Genomic DNA, 14,565 nt, shown 5'->3' with positions numbered 1-14,565 from the left:
TTTTCTCACAATAACTGATTCCAATATAATTGTTTTTGAGGCTGCTGTTATGACTAAATTTCATTTTTTTTAATGACTACCCCCAAAGTACTTCTTTGATCATGGTGATTTGTCTTGCTCCTGTAGTTTAGTTCATGGGGGAAAAGAAAAGCAAATGTCTACATCTATATTCTTAGGACTGAAGTCTATCAGACTCACAAAACATTGACAATGTCAAGAATTGTCATATGACTGTCATCCATTTGATTGAGGCTACATATTTCTTTAAAGACATAGCCCAGAAAGGCATTAGCTCAGGTAATTCCTTAAAGTCCACTCTACACAGGACATAACCAGAGGAATACAGTTTCTTGCAGTCTCATGACATGCAGATGACTCATGTGGTAGTCGCTTTGTGCTTCCATGGTACCTCTTACTCTTGGGAGCAGGATGCAGAAGCAGCTCATTTGATCCCGCATGCAGCCACCTGTATGTCACTAGATTTGGCCGTGCATCACTCACCAGCTTCCTACCTTGCTTCCCAGTCCTCATACACATTTCTCCAGGCATCTGCCCACTGTCCCACCTATGTGTCTTGGGGGTACCCAGCTCAAGCTGCTATTTTGTTATTGCACCAAGATTAGATTATTTTAAGGATCTGGACATCTGTGACTCTGCTCTGGGAAACCTGGGAACAAGCTGTTAAGGAAACCTGGTCTGATGGTATGAGTGTGGGGGGTGTAGCTGCAAAGGGACCTCAATCCCAGCTCAGGCAGTGCAAGACTGACTGTCAGAGTGGCTCCTGGATAGTTAGACAGGGAAGTTTTCTTAACCTATGGCTCAGCGAGTTTACAACCTAGAGAGACAACTCTAACATGGGCAGGAGCTGACTGCCTTTGAACAGTGCAACAACCAGAGCTGGGGTTGTGCCACAAGGAAGGGAAGCCTAACCAACACCCAGTTTGGGGCTGGCACATTCGAATCCCCTCTGGTGGCCCCCCCACAAGCAGCCAGCTTTCACCCTCTGTTGTGGCTGCCCCAGGCACCCTGTGGGAATGGGACCAACAGGACAGGAGGACACTGGGTCCCCCAAGGGACAAGCAGGAACTGGGCCCCCCCTGAACTGCAGCTGCCCCCTTAACTTTGCAGTGCTACAGGCTGGTGGAGGAGGAGCTGGAAAGTTGTCCAGTGGGAAAGGACCTCAGGGTGCTGTTTGACAGCTGGCCGAACACAAGGTAGGCATGTGCCCTGGTGACCAAGAAGACCAATGTCATGCTGCCTTGTATCAGAAATAGTGTGGCCAGCAGGACCAGGGCAGTGATTGTCCCTCTGTACTTGGTGAGGTTGCACCTCGAGTACTGTGTCCAGTTCCAGCTCCTCACTCCAGGAAAGACATTGAGGTGCTGGAGCGTGTCCAGAGAAGGACAACAGAGCTGGTGAAGGGTCTGGGAAGGGTCTGTGAGGGGCTGCTGAGGGACCTGGGGTTGTTTAGCCTGGAGAAAAGGAGACTGAAGGGGGACCTTATTCCTCTTTACAACTACATGAAAGCAGATTGTAGTCAGGTGTGGCTCCGTCTCCTCTCCCGTCAACTAGTGACAGGACAAGAGGACACAGCCTCAATCTGTACCAGCGGAGGTTCAGGATGGACATTAGGAGGAATTTCTTCACAGAAAAGGGTGATCAGACATTGGAATGGGCTGCCCAGGGAGGCGGTGGAGTCACCGTCCCTGGAAGTGTTAAAGGAAAGACTGGACATGGCACTTAGTGCCATGGTCTAGTTGACAAGGTGGTGCTAGGTCACAGGTTGGACTTCTCCAAACTAAAGTGACCCCGGGCCCGATGCTGCGGTTCCGAGCGCTGAGGTGTGCAGCGAGGCCACGGGCCAGCGCCACCTCCCCCCACAGTCGCGAGGCCACCGCCCCGCGCACGCGCCACGGGCCGGGAGGCGGCGGGAGGGAGCCCGCGGGCCCTCGGTGCGCCTGCGCCGAGCGCGCCCGGCTCGGGACGGGGCGGCCCCGCCCTTGGGAGCCCCCGCCCAGTGCCCGCCCCCCCCCGCCGGGCAGGGGCTGCCCCGCCCCGGGGCCGGGCCGCGCTGAGGGCGCCGGCCCTGAGCCCCCCGGCAGCGTCACCTGGTGCCGCCCGGGGCGGGGCGGGAAGCCGGCCCTTCTTCCTCGGAGCCCCGGGGGTGGAGAGAGGGGCTGGGGGAGGTTCTCTTCGTCCCCGTCGAAGAGAGGGTAGTGAGTGGAAAGGTGGGTGTCGGAGAGGGGACGGGTTTCAGAGGGGCCGGGCTTGGGGTGGGGATATTCCCGAGGGCTGCTCCGCCAGGTTCTTGTGGAGGAAGGAGGAAGCCGGCAGCCGTCGCCGACCTGGGGCAGAGGGGCCGGGCGCTTCCGCGGGGAACTTCGCGGTACTCGGGGCGTGCAGGTCTCGCTTCCTTTTCATTCCTCTTTCTTTTCCTTTCTTTTCCTCTGACCGCGGGCGGGCTCCGCGTTTCCCCCTTGCTCGGGGCTAGCTTTCCCCCCACCACGCCTGGCTGCGGGCCGGGATGCGGCGGGAAGCGCCGGGATGCGCCCCTCGGCGGGGCCGGCGCCGCCCTCCCGTCCCCCCGCGGCCGCCGCTCGGGGGCTGTTCTGGCCGGGTCCTGCTCTGTATCGCAGAGTTACCCCTGTACGGTGGCAGAAAGCCCCTTGCCGCCCGGCTCTCCTAGCGGTGGGTGAGGGTCGCGATGAGTTCTCGGATATTTGCGGTTTCGCGTGGTAACTGAAGTTTTGTGCCTCAAGTCTGAGAGTGGTGTGTGTGGCAGGGAAAACGTGGGAGTGCTGCTCTCTGCCTTGTCGCTGGTGCCTGGTGGAAGCGAACTGATTGACATCTATTCTGCGGGGTTAATCAATAATCAGAATAGTTATTCAGGTAGTCCTAAATGCATTTTGATAGACCGCACTGAGGGCTTTAAGCACACAGCCACTTGTTACAGGGATGAAGTTTATACAGCATGTCATCCTCAAAAGATAAAAATATTTTTAGCAAGTCTGAAGTATTGTGCTCCCTTTTCTGGGTCAGCGTGATGTACACTGACTATCTGTCATGTGTCTTGATAAAGTTTCATAACTTGAAACTAAGTAATAAACCCAGGTTCATTATGTATACTGCCAATTTCCCTCACTATTTTTTAAGTGAAAATGTGATTGCTGGTATTTTGTCCTTTGCCTATTGGTATTTCAAAATCCAAGGCCTAGGAAGCTTGACCGTGGTGGGAAATTCAGCTGTTCCAGGAAACTAACCGAGCCTAATGTCAGTAAAGTACTTTACTGTTTCTTTTATTTTTCTCGTGTTACAGTATGCATATGTGAAAATGGAAATGTTCACTAAAGACTCCATGTGAAGATGTAGCTGTTTCACTAACTTAACTTCATCCTGTACATCAGTGGCATGTAAAATCTTAGCTGTTCTTGAAATCTAGGAATTCTGAAACAAAAGTTAATATGACTTCTTTTTTTTCTGGTTATTCAAAAACCTTTCTGACATTTTTTAACGCTGTTGTACTGGAGGCCTTTGTAGGGAGACAGGTTGACGAGAACAGTCTTGTAAAAATGCTGATTACTCAAAAAGCAAATACTCCTAAGAAGTATCTTTTTGGAGAACTTAATTTTAAAAATGTATGAGTAACTTTGCTGTGATCAGCATTTTTTCACGTTTGCTTTGAAACTGCTTTTTGGAATATTTCAAAAGAAAATTTCAAAAGAAAATTCTGACTGGAGTGAGAATCTTTTTTTTATTATTCTGTCAAATGTGCTTATGAGGAACGTGTAATTTTGTTTTTCTTTTATTTTGTTTGAGAATACAATTATTTTTTTTCTCTTAGATTGTGGAATTGCTATCTAATGTGGGCGTATGGTTCTTACTGTGGTCTCATACAACTAGTATGATGAATTTCTTTTCCAAAAGTGTTTTTTTTTTTTTTTTTAATTTTCATAAAGGTTTTATTGTTTCAGTTGAGAAGGGAGGGAAAAGGAGGTATCTGTTGGTTGATGTACTGTCCTGAGATACTAATAAAGATAACTTAATGTTGACATTCATTCTGTTTTGAGTAGGAATGATACAGTTAAAATATTTGTAGTTCTTAAACTGTACAAATCTAATATCACAAAGTAGGACCTTTCTAATAAACTTGCAACTCAGGGAGTAAGAAGATGACTATGGGCACTTAAAGATGAATCAGTTGAGTGCATTTTAGGAAATTTTCTGAAGTAGAGCCTTGTATGTGTTTCAGTAAAGATACAGGTGGTTGAGGATAACTGCAAGTTTGAGTATGCCCTGAGATATTAAATGCTGCCTGTGACACTTCAGGAAGACCTGGGGTTTTGGAGTGTTTTGGGGGTGTTGTTTTTTGTTAGAAGATGCTAAATACTCTCTGAGAATTGAATTTCATTGGGTGATCTTGAAACTGTTAGTTAAAAATTCAAGCTGTTAAGACTGGGGTTAGTTAAAACTGCCCTCATAAAATTAAAGTAAAACAAGTTACAATTTTTCATAAACCAGCTTGCCATTTCTTATTTTCGAGGGCATTTAAGAAAAGAAAAAAGAGTAAAAGAAGGAAAATTACACTTCCTTGGCATTAATACGGAAATGAAATAGAGGGATTAATTTCTTTCTGTGGAATGCTGAGGCTAATTTAGATCCAAAACTTGTATTTAGTGAGGGTAAGAATACATACAGGTAGACACAGAGAAACCATTTTTATTTGGATCAGAAAGATTCTGTAGAAATCTGGGAGAGTTTCACTGTTTTATGGCAAAGAAATTGGCTCGTTATTTAAGCTTATTGCATTTGCAATAAGGAAAATAAGAGTCACGTTAAACTGATAAAATTCAGTGAAACCAGTAACGATATGAACTGTATTCTTTTTACTATCAAAAGCAAACCACATATATACATAGATGTATGTTTTTCTGTAACTGGGGTTAGTGGCTTCCTTCCAGGTTAGAAAGAGGGGAAAATCAGCAACAACAGTAAACACAGCAGCTGAATTAATATTTGTGAGTTAAATTCAGTCATTCCAGTACCAGATTAAATCTTACAGTTTAACAAGGCTTTGGAATTGTGGAAAATGATGCTTAACCTTTTTTTGAGGAGTCATGAACCAGTTCCACATTAGTATCCACAAGTTTCTGGCTCAGAAGCCTTTTTCAGATTTATATTCTATGTAGCGTAGAATTACATAGCTTACTTTTTTGTGTAGTTGCTTCATAAATACCTGTTTCTAACCCACTCTGAGTTATGTGCTTGTGTAAAAATATCTAATATAGGCCTACTGTGAATGAAATTATCCCTCCTTATCAGCTTGTTGTTCACTTATCAAACTTGTTTACTACTAATATCTCATATGATCAGAAACGGGAATCATGTCACAATCAGAAACGTGAAAATAGCAAAATATAAATCAATCTCATATGTTCCATAGCAGTTGTAAAATTATTGTTTGTTTGGTTTGATGTGTAGTCAAGAAAATTTATCTGCTTTGGTTACTCTGTCAGGGGAGATAAGCAATTGAGTATGCTGGGTCCTATCAGGGGGTATTTATCAGGTTTTCTGCTGAACTAATCCTGTGCTAGCTGAAGCACTCAGAAGGTGGTAAGTGATAAGCACAAGTGTGTGTCTATGTCAACTTTCTTTTAAAGGATATCCTGATTAAACATAATATTGCATCAAAATGTGAGGATGAGAGTTAGTTATGTAATAAAATTATGCCTACAGCTGCTGTTTCAAGGCACGTTCTTAATTATTTTCTTTTGCACTCATGAACTGTTGCATGTGATTGCACTCTTGCTTTGATTTTCCTGCTTTTGACCATTGTTTATAATTTGTACTTTTAGTTTCATTTTGTGCTGCATATTTTTTATGGAAGGATACATTTGAGACTGTTTTTTCTTTTTTCATTTCAGCATCTAAAAATTGGACTTGTCTTTTCAGGTCTGTGGACGTGAGAGTTAGAGACAGCATTTTTGGCACTGTTGTAAGGTGAACAAGTATTTTGGCTGTTGATCCTGTTGATACCACTCTTCCCTGCTCTTGCTGCTTCCCTGTTGACTGAAGTTGTTCAAACTCAAGTCTGTTGCCAAAAGAGCAGCACCATCCTCGACAGCACATTTCTGCACCTCCCTCGTAAGTGTAGCAACTCTCATGTGTGAACTGCACAGTAAATCAAATTATTCTGGTACCATGCTGCCTCGCAGTTGTTAGTCACTGCAGCAGGAGCTGCAGCATGTGAAAACACAAAGGTGAGAAATAACAGGACTGCCTTTGCTCACTGAAGCCTTAGCTCAGCTTAAAATCACCAGGAAACCGCACCCTAAATTTCCTGTGAAAGCCAATGGAATGAATGCTGATATGATTCAATAATCTAACCATTATCTTTATCCTTGCAATTAACTTCATTAATCACACTGAACTACAAGTAATTTAACTTGTTGCCATTCTTATTTGTTAAAAGACATGGTGTATTACAGTGGCATTTAAATCAAGAAGACAGATCATTCTTTCTTCACAGTAAATAGCAGAAGCAAAGGAACCAGAATAATATTTGCATATGTACACTGTGTGAAAACGTGCGTGCTTCACACAAGAGCAAAAGTGTATGGTGGGGTCAGTACTCCCTATTAGGATCTTCCCTTTTAAATGAAATCTTACTATTTCTTGGAAGGTGGGTTGCATTAATCACAGGAATAAGGATGATCCAAAAGACAGTTCAGATATAGGCAGAAATCAAATCTTACCATGTCATCTGCTTTGGGTGGGACCATCATCATCATCATCGTGGCTGGGCTTCGCGGATGAGGATTTGGGAAGGGCTCTACCCACGTTTATCACAAGCACACTGGTGGCTAAAAAGGCCAATACAAGACAGGCATGTCCAATTGCAAAAGGCACAGCAGAAAGACTCCTTAGGTGGTATATTCTGCAAGACACGGTTCTTTCTGCGTTGTCTTTTCTCCTCAAGAGTGATCCTGTGTGCGTTCTCAAAGGCGTCAGCAGCGTTATAGATGGTGTGTGTCCAAGCCTCCTGATTGGAGGCCAGAGTAGACCAGTTATGTTGATCAATATGGCCAAGGCTGAGATGTTTTCAGGGAGTCCTTGTATCTCCTCTTTGGGGCTCCTCTCATGCAGCAGCCAGTGGACCAGACCATGTGGCAAACCTAGGGACTGGTAACCCTTTCCTGGTCTGTAGGTCGCATGGTAGCTACATCTGAAGTGGCATGTGAGAAGGATGTGACAAAATTTCCATGTGTAATGAAGAGCAGGCCACTGCTAATCTGATGTACCTTGCAGGGATTTGGTTTAGAGTATTGCTCCAACTTTTGATTCTTCCTTACTTGGTAGTTCTCAGTCTGCAATACTTTGGAAGAGACGATAAACATTTTTGAAGCGAGAATTCAGAGCACATTTTTCCACTTGTCCAGAGTGGCAACATACTTCAAAGACTTCATTTGAGTGTATAAATTATGCTTCAACCCTTTTTGAGATACAGGCTCTCATATCTTAAAGGTCTTTTCCAACTTAAATGATTCTATGATCCTATATGCCTTCATCCTTTTACCAAAATGTTTTCTAGGCTAGAAACACTAACAATACTGTTTGGCAATCAGCATGAAATGCATGTTGACATAGGGACCCCAAAGACCACTGCAAGTTAAATTAATATAGCATCCAAGTATTTTATTGACTTGTAACATTAACAGGTGGTTTAGTTTAATTCATAAGTTACACATAATCCCTCTTGGTTTTGTTAGGTCTTCTTTGTCTTCCTGGTTTTGTGCAGTTTAATTAATTTTCCTTCTGGTTCCATTACTGTAGGTTATTTGGTGGTTCATTTTCTCATTTTACCACCCTCTATTACTGCATTCATTTTCTTGCTCTTTTTTAATTTGTCAGTGTATCTTTTTCTATTTTCTAGTCTCTAATTTGTCTTTCTTGCTCTGTGCGTACAGACAAGTTGTTTGTTCTGATCTTGTGTTACCAGGAAAACTGCTCAAGCTTCACATCTGTTCCTTCCCCGTCGTCTCAGTTACCTGTTCTTTCCCAAAACATAGTCAGTTTGAAATCTGTAATGATTTCAAAGTGATGTTGAAAAAAGAAATCATTACTGTGAAGTTACTCAGTACACATTGTAAGACCTTGGATGCAGTGAAAGCTGCAAAACTTAGTTTCTTTGGAGGAAACGTTGTGGACTCACAAGTAGGTGGTCTGCTTGGTTTTAGTTTGTTTTCTGTTAGTGCTAGAAAACTTTTTTTCTGTGTAATAAAACCTGGTAGAGGTATAGAAAAACTTGCTCTCCTTAAAAAACTGGTCAGTTTCAGAAAATGAGTACAAATTGTGTCTGTCATCCAGTCTTACAGATCTATTCATTGCATGAGCTAAAGTGGCATTATATGCAGTTCTAGGTTCCCACCATGATCTCTGAAGATTAAAAGCAGTTGCTGCTTCAGAAACTGAGTTGTCTTAATTGTTATTAGTTTGAAAGTCTGTCATAGAAGACTATTTCTGTATAATTTTTGTTTACTGAGTAACTTCACAGTAAAAGGACTTTAGGGTTACTGTTAAATCACTTCACAGTATACTTTGATCAGGGAAAATCATTATTTCACCAATAAATTGTGTATTCCATTGAGAGCTGGAAGAAATGAAGGCAGTTAGAGGATGTATTACTGTGAAATAAAACTGAAGGGAGAAGTTCATGTTGTGTGGCTGGTGTAATATTTATGTGAAGGAATAAGAGAAGAGAACTTTTCTGTAAATACTGAAAAGATGAAGCATTTATTTCAACAGAAGATGGAGGTTTTCTGGATACAGGGGAGAATGTAAACAAAAATAGGGGTATATTAATGCTGTGCTGTCTCCTGAGTCTCCAGGCAGTCTGAGATTATGACTATGCACTCATTTATATAACTAGTGTATTAATATTGAAGCTTTAATCTGAAGGATGATTTTTACAGGGGCTAGTTTATTTACTAATTGTTCCAAAAGATGAAACAGAGTTGGGATGAAGAACACAGACCCACTGCATGAGAAAATGTCATACAGTGAGAAACTGATAAGGAACACTGCTAGTGAAGCAGGGAGGAAGCCGAACAGTGATAAGACAAAAGGGCAAGAACTGTGGGAATCATGGCTGTGACCACGTTTTCCTTTCATACAACACTGCTCTCCTAGAAAACATTGAGTAGTAATTAAAAATTCAAGTTATGAATAGAAATGTTATACTCTGTTGTTATCTTGGTACAAATCTTTCATCTGTTAGGACAAGAGCTTATTCAAGTCATACTTAATTTATGTGATAAACATCATCAAACAGACTTTTATTACTTTCCAACCTCTTGACTTCAAGTGTGCAGTCCCTAGAGTTCTTAGTCCTAGAGTTACGTGATTGATTGTGCATATGAATCTTCCTTTTAAAAAATATAAAAATTCTAGTTTTTACTCTAGTAAAGGAAAGCTTTAAATGTGAAGCTGAAAATTAAATAGTCAAAAAGCAAATAGTCAAGAACATGTGTCTTCAGAGTGTCATGGTTGAGACTAGGAACATTTTTTTTAGACTATTTGTAAGGTTCTGAAAATTTGTAAGTTAGAAAAAGTGGTTTCATGCTTTTAAATTAAATGATTGACCAGTTGAGAGTCAAGTCTTTTTGGTATCTTCCTATGAATCCGTGATGGTTTTTGGATACATGGGATATGAGATTTTTATTTTCTCCAAAAAAGTATTATGTTCTTAAACTAGGATATGTATATTTAGTTCTGCAGAGCAATAGAAATTAAAATAACAAATATAAATGTTCTTCCATGCTACAAGGTAGAGCTGCTGATAAACCCTGTATCCTGGAATCCTGTTTATGATTTTTTCTGTTTTCAGAAGGAATTAAGGTTAAAAATGAATGGTAAAAGGGATGTTTCCTAAAGCAGTTTTGCAAAAATTTTGTTGATTGCGATTGTGATCCAGCTAGTTGTTTGTTTTCTTTTCTTTTTCTCCATATTTTGCATATTAAACTATTTCCTTTGCAAGAGGAAAGAAAATAATCCATATCACATTTTTACTTTTATCACAATGTTTCTCTTTCTTCCTTTAAGTTATTTATCATTACCTTTGCAAAATTATCTAATATTGTTATTTTATCTTTCCATTTTTTTAATACAGTGTTGTTACAGATCTCTTAGCAGTTGGTTTAAATGGAGGAATCTCTTTATAGCCTTTCACACGCAGTTACTAGTTCTTTTGTTATACCCCTTCCTGGGTTTGCTGTCACTATATTGATTGTTCTGTTTTTCTCAAGTGTATTTCTTTCTCAATTTTAACTATTAATAATAACAAATTATAAACTAGATTGTCCAGTTATGGTGCTTTTGTATTATAGGGCTATGTAAGTTTTCTTCTGACCAAATTCAAGCGAGACAGCTTACTGGTGCTTCATTTAGGTTACTGGATGTTTGAAACATGACCTGTGCATAGTAGAGCATATAATGATGCAAAACTATACAAAATATGGCATCATACAGATACTTTTGTGACTTAAAGCAAAAAAAGTTGCGTTTAAAGCCAAGTATCTTCTCGCTGTACAGAACTTCATTCTGTATGGTGTTTATTTACAGATGTGTTCCCTTATTCAATTGCTTATTAATAATTAGGATGAAAATTTGTGTGAGAGTTTTGTTGAGGGTTCTGTTGATTATTTGAAAAAGGTATATATTTGAAAGGAATACATCGAAGTAACTTTCTTAAGTAACTTAACAAAAAACCTGTGTTAACTCGTAAGGAAAACTTAATGTTTGTGTATTTAAGGGTTAAACTAACTAGGAAGAGTAGACATCAGTCTTTATTGTTAAATTTTGTATTTATACTGTCAGAAAACAATATTGTTGGAAATTGTAAATGAATGATGATACCATGGAAAAAAAGCAGTCATCTTTTCGATGTAGAGTTTGAGAGGAAGCTCTGCTTCTGTGTCATGATGCCTGCTTGGTCTCTAGAACACTGGAAGTGTCCTTTCAGATGAGCTTGAAGCCCTCATACTAGGTGGAGGTATTTCTCACTTTAAAAGTGAAAAGGCACATTTTATGTTCATTAAAAAACTTAACTTGTCACACTAATTTGACAGCTCTTGATAACCACATGCTCAAGGTTGCTTTTACATACTTTGCAACTTCAAGAGGAAGATGTTATTTCCTTATGTTCTTGCCCTGTATCCAGCATAAACGCAAAGTACATAATGTTTTTCTCTTAACCTTTTAATTACTGTTGCACGACTCCTTGAAAGTGTACAGTATCTTGTTACCAGTGTAGGAGGGAGCTTCAGTAGTTGACAAAAGAGGCAGCAGAGCAGGCTATGTTGTAAGCAGAGCCACTAAGCATTTGAGTCTATGGGAAATAGCTATCAGGGCTAAAACAGTGTGCTCCTAGGGTGGCTGGCAATCAGCAACTTGAGCCAGTGTTTGGAAGGGGTCTTTATGGTGGTGGAAAGGAGGCTCGCTTATTTGTGATCTTTGCCTATAATTTCCTTCTGTTTCAACTTAATGAAATGGCAGGCTTTATCTTTGTAAGGTCAGTTTATTTTTAGTGCAAATATATGATTTTGAAATTTCCCTTAGTTTGCCTCCACTTTCTTCAAAATATTTTTATTCTGGCATCAACAACTTTGTATTTCACATTAAATCCCCATTTTGGAAGTAGGAGTTGCAACTCCTTTGCAAACATGGTTTGTGGAAGAAAGAGTAAAAAATATAACAATTATTTAGAGACCTTACTGCAGAAGTAAAAGATAATGGAAATTTTTACTCTTCTCATGACCCTTAACTTTTTTTTTCACAGTCAGATTCTATAAAGATTAGAGCAGTTCATTTAAATTTAACAGTGATTTTTGACTGGTATAGCTTGAAATTGTCATGTTTCAAAGTTTACTTGTAGCAGTAATTACTTTGCTGCCGTATAGAATCTTGTAGAATAATGTACACAACTTTAATTTATATGCATAAATTGCTGCTTTTTGAAAGAATTATTTTCCCTTGAAATTGACCCCTTTTTTTTGTTGTTCTAGCTATCTCATAGTAAAAACTGTGTTGATATTCTTCCTTGTTGTTGACTTAAAAATAATAGTCTAGAAAAGTGACTAGCTAAATTCTAGGAAAACCATCTATGCAAACATAAGTTTCTCTGAGACTATCCCATTTGGAATTAATTAAACAGTACGGAAGAATTTGTGACTTCTAGAAAATAAGAGAGGAAGAAAATACTGCAGTTAAATGCTGGGGGTGAGAGTGGAGTTGTAAAAAGATGGTTTTATTTACATACATCCTTTTTAAATATTAAAACTTGAACTAGCTGTAAGGTGCCTTATTGCTCTTACCTTACCTGTTACCACTTAATAATCTCAAACAAAGGCAAAAATGTTGTTGCCTAATTGCTAATGTGTTTGGAATGCTGGAATGAATGCAGGAATATAGGAGGATGTTGCAGCCTTGGGTTGGTAGCCATCTCGTGTGTCGAACAATCGCATTTACCTCATTTCTCACAGACACATATCACAGGAATATTTACTGTGCGATTGGTGCAGTCCTTCTGGCATTGAAACAGAAGGATTGTGCTGATTTCTGTGAGTGTAGCTTTGTGCTGGAAGAACTGATTGTCAGGGAAGGGTTAGGCAGCATACTTACTTGTCCTGCCTGCACTTCGTTTTCGCCTGTGCAACCTTGCAGGGGACTGGTCCAAGTGGCTCGCTGAGGTTAAGTAACTGCTGCTGTGTTGTGGAAACTGAAGTAGTAGTGATGGCACCATGGCAGTGTAAACTCACATCCCTGCTGAAAGGAGTGCTTGTCAAGGTGGCTTTGTAGACTGCTTTCTGAACTGGACTTGAGAGAGTGAATAATTAGGAGGTAGCCAGTGGAAGACTTGTCTACAGAGTAGGGGCATGGTAGGGCTCTCTAGCCTCTGCAGAAAGATTTTTGTAAAATAGTATCTAGGGCACACTACCTTCCTGTGTGGACTTTTTCAGCACCTAAGGCCTTGCCAACCCTTTTACCAGCAGCAGATCTTTGTCACTACATTAAATGCCTAATGTTATGAAGTATTTTAAAAATAACACTTTTATTTTTCACTGTGGAAGAAGGAGGTTGAACAAACGGACTTCAAGGACTTGAATTGTTATTTCTTTGTGGATTCTGTATGAAAAGCGTTGTGAAGATACTGATGAAGTATATGTAATCTTTTTCACTAATCCAGAATATCCCAAACATGCATTTTGTATGTCAACTTGCAGGAGAACTGCTGTGGTGTCAGTTTATCTTTGTATTCTATAGTGGTTTTGCATTTGGTTTGTTTTTGTTTTCAGTGACTGAGAAGGCTTGTCAGTTATCCTGCTGGCTAAATATCATGGCTAGGCTTCGTGAATGAAGATTTGGGAATGGCTCTACCCACATTTGTTACAGGCACGCTGGTGGCTTAAAAGGCCAATATGAGATGGAGAAGTCTGGTTGCAAAAGGCACAGCAGAAGGGCTCCTTAGGTGGAATATTCTGCAAGACACGATTCTTCCTGCGCTGTCTTTTCTCCTCAAGAGTGATCCTGTGTGCTTTCTCAAAAGAAGCAGCTGGCTAAATAAGGAAATGACGAAAAGCATCTTTATAATATTCTTGTACTTCAGAAATAGTTTGGTTGGCCACCTGCAAAAGCAGTGGCGTTCCTACCAGTTCCCTTATACCACATCCTTCCAAGGGGCATGGTATGGTAAATAAATGTGCTGTAATTGTATGGGTAGGTATGTAACTTAATATTTATATCAAAAGGTAAAAATTGGAATAGTGTTTCAATGGAGCATTCAAACAATAACAAAAAGTTAACAAAAATCTTCTGGTTGTAATAAAGTTAAGTTTTGTAATCAGGGTTCTAGACTTAGCAAGCCTGTGCCAGCCAATTATTCTACAGTGTCTTGATCGATTTAATGTTTTATTGTTAAAAGTACGTTCACTTAAAAATACTCCTTGTATCAGGGTGAAGATATGAAGACAGTTATACATTTGAAATGTGTTATAAGAAGACCAAAGCTTTGCCCATCTTTTATTAGACCAAGTAGAACAGTTGACTAGGGAATGAGCTTAGGGTTTAAGAGAGTTTCATTATGTTTTGGCTATTATTTTAACAGGTTAATGGTTGTCAGCATAAAGGCAAAATTTAGATAGCTGTCTTAGGAAATAGTGGTTGAATGATGAATCAATGCAAGTACAGGCACATGTCATGATTGAAGGTTGTAATTTTGTACTGCCATCCTTCTGCTATTGAAGCTGGTTTAGTCCCACATCCTGGAGCAGTTCTTTGTGTGCTGCAGCGAGCTACAGCTTCAGTTGTATGGATACAGGCCAGTTGTACAGAGAGTTGTCACACGGAGCACTGCAACCGTCTGAATTGCGCTTCTTTGTGTGTTTGTTAAACGTGGAAGAGGTTGGAAAATACTTTTTTTTCTGAAAACGTCTGTTATGGGTTTTTTTAATATCATTATTTATAAAATTAAATGTAAAATTGTAAGAATAACATGTTAAATCCTTAAAGTTA

The 14,565-nt window shown here is 40.3% G+C and overlaps 1 protein-coding gene across 9 annotated transcripts in view; it reads left to right on the top strand.

Moving 5' to 3' along the window:
* Positions 1-2,002: 2,002 nt before the first annotated feature.
* The window catches only part of PTBP3 (polypyrimidine tract binding protein 3), a 50,336-nt gene continuing 37,773 nt past the window's right edge, over positions 2,003-14,565 (top strand). For 3 of the 9 annotated variants that reach the window (XR_007904789.1, XM_051789398.1, XM_051789405.1), the window contains exons 1-2: positions 2,007-2,228; positions 5,950-6,141. The gene's annotated coding sequence lies outside the window, so the exon portion shown is untranslated. Of the gene's footprint in view, positions 2,229-2,264; positions 2,404-5,921; positions 6,142-14,565 lie in introns of those variants that run through there. The other 6 variants (XM_051789404.1, XM_051789403.1, XM_051789400.1 and 3 more) reach the window with 6 other exon arrangements.

Source organism: Manacus candei, unplaced genomic scaffold, assembly GCF_025592945.1.
Source record: "Manacus candei isolate 608988 ecotype Guabito, Panama unplaced genomic scaffold, ASM2559294v1 h1tg000027l, whole genome shotgun sequence".
Classification (NCBI taxonomy): Eukaryota; Metazoa; Chordata; class Aves; order Passeriformes; family Pipridae; genus Manacus; species Manacus candei.
This window is presented reverse-complemented; position numbering and strand designations above follow the sequence as displayed.